Genomic DNA, 9,754 nt, shown 5'->3' on the forward strand with positions numbered 1-9,754 from the left:
TTATTTGTTTTTGGGGGTGGGGTACTCCATCCCCCATCACCTACCACGAACCAATAAGATATAAAATTGGACCAGTTCAGGCTTACACCTGGATCATCCAATATCCGACTCATTGACAGAAGATAAAAGAGAACTTGTGTTATTGACCCGGCTAGGGTATGACCCATTCTAAATTTAAACCAAATTGAATTGAATGGATGGTCCAAACATTGAATTGGATCAGTCCAGAATGGTCCATTTGTTTAGGTGGGTTTTACTGGGTGTTCCAAAGTCTCAAACATGTGCACAATGAATATATAATAATTAATTGTAATTATTGTTGTCGGTGTCTCCCTATGATGTTGCGCGATCTGACTGTTCCCTGCTGGAGGATGATCTGGCTTCCAGTCGGACGACGAGCTAGGTGGATCTGCAAAAGTAGGATCAGAGAACTCGGGGTGACTAGCCCGGCGAGGTCGCTCCGATGCTTAAGTTAGCAAGTTTGTTGCGAGTTGAAATTGTTGAGAATATTAAGAGTTGGAGAGTAGATAAATCATGTGTACATTTTTGTGTCACTGGGGTTGGTGCCTTTATATAGGTTTTGTTTGGCCTGGGTTTCATGCATCGCATCTGAGATTTCCAGGAGGTTGCTTAACCGATCTGAGATCCCTAGTGGTAACCGCCACGCACGTTGGCCATCATCCAGAACACTCGGTACGTGGGCCAACATCCAAGAAACTTGGGAGTGTCGGGATATGCATACCAAATTTGTCAGCGAGCACAACTCGTAGGTTGCCTCTTAGACCTCAGTCAGGTCGGCAAGCCCTCGAGGGAGGTCGCTCCTCGCGTCGAGGTCACACCGGCCAGTGACGAGGTGCTACAAGTCGGCCCTAGACGAGGTGCTCTTAGTTGGCCTAAGTTGTGGTTGAAGTCGCTAGGTTGGCGGTAAAGGCAGGTCGCTAGGTCGGGGCGAAGACGAACTACGATATAGGACTCCAAATCATCGCCTAGGTGGTGTTTGGGTGTCGTCCAGCTATTTCGAGATGCCATGTGTCACAATGTCATTGGAGGGCCAAGTCCGCCCTCATCAATTGCCCCCCACTCCTGAGATGAAAGTAGCTCAGCGAAGGGAGTAGATCGCTCCTTTTGGCCCGGAGTGACTGATTCGATAAACTTGTAATCGTAAGCATTGGTCCAATTTGCTTCTCAGGTCGGAAGAGTCCAAGTGTTTGTAGCCTTACGCATGACGTCGCCGTCTTGATTATCGAGGCACGAGAGCGAATTCATCCGCTCGAGGAGAGGTGGAGCAGGTACCCCGAGGACATCTACCTTATTAGGGATGGAACCGTCAAGGGGTTCTGCAATCTGACCATTACCCCAAGAGCGAAGTTTATCATGCCATCGTCAAGAGGGGTTTCTGTGTGAGTGCTTTATCAGGTCATTCCACCTAGGTAGAATTTGACGCAACGTCCTTAAGCTGGTTCTCAAAAGAGTAGCCAGCGAGTTCGATGCGGAGCCTGAAACTGGGTGGAGGTCTATTGTGAAGAGATTGACTAAGTTTGTGTCTGTCATGGTGCTGAAAGCGATCTAGTCTTTCATTTTTTCTTTTTCTCATGCTGAATGCGAACTGCTTTTTATTTTTCCCATGCAAAAGAGACGACTAGGTCTTATGTGGAGTCGATGTCTTTTATCAGCTTGGCACCTTAGCCCTTAGGTTCTGGGAGCGACTCGCGGTCCACTCTCCTTATCCTTGATTTTGCCAATGCCGAAGAGGCGACTAGGTCTTAGCACATCTATGCTGAAGAGGCGAATAAGTCTTAGCATGTCTATGCCGAAGAGGTGACTATGACTTATCTGCCCATGCCGAAGAGGCAACTGGAACTTAGCACGACTATGCCGAAGAGGCGACTAGGACTTATCTACTCATGTCGAAGAGGCGATTGCGTCTTGTATTGTGCCGAGGTCTTTTGTCAGCTCGGCATCACGACCCTTAGGCTTTTGGGAGTGACTCGCATTCCTCTCTCCAGTTCGGCGATCACAGGTAATACCTTCTCAGGTTTCCGATGTTCCACGCTCGAGGTATTTGTTTTCCTCCCAAGGTCTCAAGCTCGTACACACCTTCCCCGACTACCCGTCTTACTCGGTACGAACCTTCCCAGTTCGGTCCGAGCTTACCGACACCGGGTTCAGGTACCATAACCTTTCGAAGAACTAGGTCGTTGACACAGAAGTGTCATTTCTTGACCTGGGCGTTATAGTACCGAGCCACTCTCTGCTGGTAGGCTGCAGTCCAAATGTATGCCAGGTCCCGTACTTCTTCCAGCAAGTCGAGGTTGGTACGGAGCTCGTCGTCGTTTGTCTCCTCGTCGTAAGCCTCTAAACGTAGTGTTGGCACCTCGATCTCTGTTGGGATCACCGCTTCCGTGCCGTAAGTGAGGTTGAAAGGAGTCTCACCCGTGGCGGTCTTGACGGTAGTCCGGTAGGCCCATAACACACTGGGCAGTTCGTCTACCCACAGTCCTTTGGCTCGGGCTAAGCGATCCTTCAGTCCATGGAGTATGGCTCTGTTAGTGACTTCTGCTTGCCCGTTTGCCTGGGGGTTTGCTACTGAGGTGAAGTTTTGTTGTATTCCCATCTCGGCACACCAATTCTGGAACTTGATGTCCTCGAACTGCTTTCCATTGTCGGAGATGAGTACCCGAGGTAGATTGAAGCTACATACTATATTCCTACAAAAGAAATTTTGTATGTTGCGGGCTGTGATCGTTGTTAGGGGTTCCGCTTCCACCCACTTCGCAAAATAACCCACTGCTACCACCAGGAATTTCCTTTGTCCTGTCACTGGCGGGAATGGGCCAAGAATGTCGATTCCCCACTATGCGAAGGGCCACAGGTTGGTGAGGTATTTGAGGTCGGCAGTAGGTCGGTGGTGGATGTTGGCGTGCCTTTGACACTTGTCGCACTTCTTGACGAGCTCGAGTGCGTCTGCCTTCATTGTGGGCCAGTAGTACCCTTGTCGTAACACCTTCTGAGCGAGAGCCCTGCCCCCAAGTGTCTGCCACACAAGTCCTCATGGGTGTCGCGGAGAACGAGCTCGACTTCTGAGGGTCGCAAGCAGCGCAAGCAGCGCAAGAGCGTGAAAGATCTCCGGTACAGCTGTCCGTCTATAATGACGTACTTAGCTGACTGGCCCTCTACCATTTGGGCCGCATTGCGATCTGCAGGGAGGGTCCCGTGAAGCAGATAGTTCGCGAGTGGGTCAATCCAGCTCAGTTCTGCTTGTACTATAGGAGCGACCTCTCCTGCCCCCCCGAGAATGCTAGGCCGAGGTAGGTCCTCTATGTACACGGTTCGCATGGTGTTGCTGCTTGTGCTGGCTAACCGGGACAAGGCGTCGGCCTCAGCGTTCTCAGATCTCGGGATCTACCTGGTGAAATAAGATAGGAAGCCATGTAGAACCTCTCTGACCTTGGCTAAATAAGCGGCCATGGTAGGGTCGCGGGCTTCATACTCGCCGCTGACTTGGTTGACCACGAGCTGGGAGTTACTGCAGATGATGAGGTGTTTAGCCTTTACTTCCTTCACTAAAGTGAGCCCAGCTACTAATGCCTCATACTCTGCTTCATTGTTGGATGTTGCGAACCCGAATCGAAGCGCGTATTCTAGTTTCACCCCGCTTAGACCGTATAGAATTATGCTCGCGCCGCTTCCTTGCTGATTGGACGAGCCATCGACATGGAGGATCCAAGGCTCTTCATCCCAGGTCGGACTTTCTCTAACCGGGACTGGTGCCGTGCTGGTTGAAGCTTCCTTCGTGTGCTCGAGTTTGGCCAGTTCAGGGTTGCGGTGCTGAACGTGCATTCTGCCACGAAATCAGCTAAGGCTTGGGCCTTAATCACCGTCCGAGGTTCATACCGGATGTACTCACTGAGTTCGATGACCCATTTCGTCAGTCTGCCAGACACCACGGGCTTGAGCAGGATCTGCCTCAGAGGCTTGTTGGTGAGGACGACGACAGTGTGGACTTGGAAGTAGGGATGAAGCTTCCGAGCTTCTATGACTAGAGCGTGCACTAGCTTCTCGATCTCTGGATACCTTGTTTCAGCATCCTGCAAAACCTTACTAATATAGTAGATGGGTCTTTGGACCTGATCTACCTCTTTTATCAGTACCGAGCTGACCACCTCGTCGCTCGCGAAGAGGTACAACCTTAAAATATCTCCTCTATAGGTCGGGTTAGAACCAGGATACTAGCTAGGTATTTTTTCAGCTCATCGAAGGCAAGCTGACACTCCGCAGTCCACTCGAAGTCTTTACTTTTCTTTATGGTCTTAAAGAAAGGCAGGTAGCGATTTGTCGATTTAGACATGAAACGACTCAGTGCGGCTATGCGGCTGTTGAGCCTCTGAACCTCTTTTAATTTGCGAGGTGGCCTCATATCTAAGATGGCCTTTATCTTTTCCGGGTTGGCTTTGGTGCCACGTCGATTGACTATGTAGCCCAAGAATTTACCCGAGGTGACACTGAAGACACATTTGTTGGGATTTAACTTCATGTTGTATTTTCGTAAAATTTCAAAAACATTTTGCAAATCATTCAATAGAAATTTTGAAAGTTGGGTCTTAATGACCATATCATCTACATAGCATTCAACTTTGTTGCCGATTAATGGCTCAAAAATCCTATTTACAAGTCTTTGAAAGGTTGCCCCGGTATTTTTTAGTCCGAAGGGCATAACCTTATAACAGTACAATCCAAGCTCGGTTATGAAGGCTGTCTTTTCCTCATCGGCAGGGTCCATCCTGATCTGGTTGTAACCCAAGTAAGCATCCAGAAAGCTCAACAACTCATGCCTTGAGGTCACATCCACTAGGCGGTCGATCTTGGACAGCGGAAAGCAGTCCTTTGGGCAGACTCTGTTCAAATCGGTATAATCGACGCACATGCGCCATTTACCATTGGCCTTTTTTACTAGAACTGGGTTGGTTACCCAGCTCGAGTAATGGACCTCCCTGATGAAGTCTGCCGCTAAGATCTTCCCGACCTCCTCGTCGACTATCCTCCAGCGCTCCGGGGCGAGGTTGCGCTTTTTGTGTCTAACGGGCCTGACTAAGGGATCAGTATTTAATTTGTGAGTTAGGACTTTAGAATCTATGCTAAGCATTTCTGCCGCAGACCAAGCAAATACATATAAATTTTTAAGTAAAAAACTTACCAGTTGAGAGCGGAGTGGTTTCTCAATCGAAGCGCCAATTTGGAGGGTCTTAGTTGGATCATCTGTTGAGACCGGGATGTGAACCGTCTCTTTTACCGGTGTAGCTCGCTCCTCGGCATACTTCGTAGGTCGCTCGAGCTCGACGTCATCCGCTACCTTGGCTTTCCCCTTGAGGGCGGCGACATAGCATTTGCAAGATTCGAGCTGGTCGCCTCACACCACCCCTACTCCATAATCCGTAGGGAACTTCATTGCCAAATAATAGATGGATACTACTGCACGTAGAGCGTGCGTAATGGGCCGACCTACTATGTTATTGTACGGGGAGGGAGTTACAACCACTAAGAATGTGTGCTCAAACCTCGCAATATTTAGCCACGTGCCAACCTCTACGGATACCGAGACTCGCCCTAGAGGTCTGACCTCTTCGCCGCTGAAGCCTACCAGGGGAGTATACGTCGGCTTTAGATCGCTTGTTTGGAGCTGCTACCTGTCGAAGGTGTCTTTGAACAGGATGTTGGCCGAGCTACCCGAATCCACCAGGATGCGCTTGACGTTGAAATCATTTATCCTCAACTTTATCACCAAAGCGTCATCATGAAGATATTGGATCCCGCGCGCATCATCTTCCGTGAAGTAGATGGGGTCTTCGAGCCTGGGTCATTTCGGTGGATTCTGCTCTTCATTTTCTAATTCGCGAACTGAAGCTCGACCTACTGCCGAAGTGCAGCCCACGATGATGGACCCGCCAGTAATCATGTTGATTACTCCGCGGATCAGCCTTTTTTTCGGGTAACTGCCGTGGCGGCTGCTCGCTCTGTCTGCTATTGGACTTAGGAGCATTTCTTCTCTAGTCCCCTGCCGGTCTGTTTGGCGATATGCTTGGTTCCTGTCTTCTCTTTGTATAAAGTTTTTTATATATCCGCGATGGGTGAGCTCCTCGATCTCGTCACAGAGGTTCCTACAGTTCTCTGTATTGTGTCCGTGGTCTTTGTGGAAATGACAATACACATTTCTATTTTTTGGGGCGCGATCTCCCCTCAACCGAGGTGGCCACTTCACATAGGAGGAGTCTTTGATTGCCATCAGGATTTCTCCTCGCTTTGCGTTGAGGGGTGCGTAGGTCGTCCTTTTAACAGGCGGAGTTCTGGAATGCTGACATGACTTGTGATATCGCGAAGGAGGTCGGCGAGTTTGTGGAATTCTGTGATGTCTTTTGGCTTGTTGGCCACTACATGCACTTGAACTCCCTGTGAGTTATGCCTTTCTTTGCTGCCATGAGCCTCACCGCTGGATCTAGATCGGGGATCTGCAGGCAAGTGCATTGAAGCGTTTGATATAGCTTCTAATGGACTCCCCTTCTCATTGAACTACGTTGAGGAGGCTTTCTTGGGACCTCGGGCACTTCTTACTGGTGATGAAGTACGAGGTGAACATTCTACGAACTGCACCCAACTCTTGATCGTTCCTAGTGCGAGGTTCCGGTATCATGTGCAAGCTACTCCTTTAAATGTTGTGGAGAAAGCCACGCACATGCATGACTCGTCAGCCCCCACTAGATGCATCTGGGACTGAAAGGAGTCTACATGGTTATTGGGATCAAAAGATCTGTCATACTTGTCGAGGGGAGGCATTTTAAAATCCTTATGCATCGGGGTCGCCAATAGCTTGAAGGAGAGACAGGATGACCCGGAGAGGAGAGGAAGTCTTTGTTGCTGCTGAGCTCGCCTCCTCTTTACCTTTCACTTGTTCTTGTTGGTTGGGCCTTAGGAGCTGGCTGTTTTGAACTGAGGTTCAACGTGCTTTGCAACGCCTTCGTTGTTGTTTCTTTGTCGGCTCTGCATTGGTGCTGCTGACCTCTGTGTGCTCCGGTATTGTTCTGGCGTGAGGTGGCTCTTGGCTCCCTGGATGTTGAGGCTGACTGCTAGGGATGGAAGGGCCTTGCCTTGAGTTTGTGGCCAGAACCCCAAACTAGTTACCTACGAGTGAACCCTCTTGATGCGATCGCCGAGGAAGGATGGCCCTGGCGGGCTGGGTGTCTCTGGACCTGTTTCCGACGTTGCCCTATGAAGCGAGCGGAGTGACCTGCCCGCCTCTCTTGTTGTGAGGTGAGACTTGGCTCCCAAGAGGAAGGGGAACCTGAGAAGTCTCCTTGCCTTGCTGGGGAGATTGGGTGTTCTGTATGCGAGGCCAGTTCTGCTGAATCGCTGGATGTCGAGGTGGAACCGGTTGCTGGCTTTGCTGTAGTGGAGGGAGCTGCTGCTGGTAGAACTAGTAGAAGACTTGTTGATACTACTAGAACTGTTGGAACTGAATGGCCCACACGCAGTGTACCAGGTCGTCGAATTGGGATTGCCCGACTCCGGGGGGAACCACAAATGGTTTAGCAAAGGTCGCACCAACTACAAGAGGGAGTGGTGCGTTTACCTGCGTAGAGGCTTGTGGCATGGTTAGTGTTGGAACTCCAGCCGCAGTGAGCAGTATGGTGAACTAACCGATGCAGACTGTCGGGAGTTGAGGTTGCCCCCTAGAGACGCTCGTTTTAGTGCTCTATCCAGCGTGACTGGAGGATGCCATTGCTTTCAGATGAACTGTTGTGTGTGGAGAAGGTTTTCTGTAGCGTTTCTCACAGACGACGCCAATTGATGTAGCGCAATCTGACTGTTCCCTGCTGGAGGATGATCTGGCTTCCAGTCGGACGACGAGCTAGGTGGATCTTCAAAAATAGGATCAGAGAACCCGGGGTGACTAGCCTAGTGAGGTCGCTCCGATGCTTTAGTTAGCAAGCTTGTTGCAAGCTGAAAAATTGCTGAGAATATTGAGAGCTAGAGAGCAGAGAAATCACGCGTACATTTTCGTGTCATTGGGGTTGGTGCCTTTATATAGGCTTTGTTTGGTGTGGGCTTCACGCACCGCATCTGAGATTTCCGGGGGGTCGCCTAATCGGTCCGAGATCCCCGGAGGTAATCGCCACGCACGTTGGCCATCCTCCAGAGCACTCGGTATGTGGGCTAACTTCCGAGAAACTTGGGAGTGTCGGGATATGCATACCAAATTTGTCAGCAAGCACAACTCGCAGGTTGCCTCTTAGACCTCAGTCAGGTCGTCAAGCTCTCAAAGGAGGTTGCTCCTCGCATCGAGGTCACACCGCCTAGGTGGCATCTGGGTGTCGTCCAGCTGTTTCGAGATGCCATATGTCACAATGTCATTAGAGGGCCAAATCCGCCCTCATCACCCTGGTAGGACAACTGGACAAGCAAAGTGGAAATTGGAAATGCCTCTCTATTGTCGTTTTCTCCCAACACCTTTATATACCTATTAAAGTCGTATAGCCGTTAGAAGTTAAATCTGCTTAATAAACAATACATTAGGTTGTGTTTGGTATTGCAATAAGTGAATGCCAGGTATCGATAGTGAAATTTTTATTATCGAGCGTATCAAACAAACGTTCAATACTGTACTTTTTATATTTGTCTCAGTATGATTTGTCGGGATTAATTATGTTGGAGGATTTCTACCATTTAAACCCATAGGAAGCTAGAAACTCTCTCAACTCTCTTTGGTGACCTTTAAAATCAATTTGTGTCGAATGATATGCACCAAATCACCAATACTTTCCGATATTTTGAACCTGACTCAATTTAGGAAGAATGCAAATACAAATATGCTCGGTGCAGAACATTATATACAGAACTTTTAAACTTGTATTTGCACTCCGCATATTCGTATTTGTGCTCTTCCCAGACTGAACTTTAAGTGAAGGTAAATCTGGTTTGATTTTGCACTAAAAAATTTACAGCATCTATGGTTGTGATGGCAAACTCAAATCTCAATGTTAGAACCAACTTATTTTATATTGACAAAGATTGAGTTCAAAACTTGCTTTCACTTTTTTCAAATTTAAATACAATTGATCAAACAAATTTACTTTTATTTTCAGTGTAAAAATCAAGGTTTTTAAAACCTATTCGGGGAACGAACCGGTCAGGGGTCCGGTTTCTGGTCGAACGGTTTGACCGTTTGAACCAAACAGTTGGCCCATTCTGACAAAAAAACAATTTAAAAAAATAAAAAAAATAAAAAAAATAAAAAATGGTCAAAACCATTTGAATGGTTCGAATGGTTAATTGCCTGGGTCAGTGGTTTGCTGATCAAAATCAACAGTTTTTGGGGAAAAATGGAACCGGTCATTCCTGGTTTTTCCGGTCCGGTCCGGTTTTGAAAACTATGATAAAAACATATTATTACTACCTACCAAACTGAACTAGTGTTAAATAAGGGTGTCAATGGACCGGTTTTAGATTGGACCCCATCCAGTCCAAAATCAATTTGGATGGATTGGATGGATCAACAAGACATATTGGATTGGACCCATCCGGTCCAAAATATTTATTAGATTGGATTAGACCTGGTCCGTCTGTAACAAATTTATATTAGGTTGGGTTGGATTAAGCCAATATATATCTGGTCCATTGATATAAATAAGAATATATGTGTCGGTGAACGGGATTTGGATTGAAACCAATCTAAATCAAAATGAATTTAAACAGATTGGACGGT

The sequence above is a fragment of the Nelumbo nucifera genome, chromosome 6 (genome assembly GCF_055504915.1).
Source record: "Nelumbo nucifera cultivar China Antique chromosome 6, China Antique-T2T, whole genome shotgun sequence".
Classification (NCBI taxonomy): Eukaryota; Viridiplantae; Streptophyta; class Magnoliopsida; order Proteales; family Nelumbonaceae; genus Nelumbo; species Nelumbo nucifera.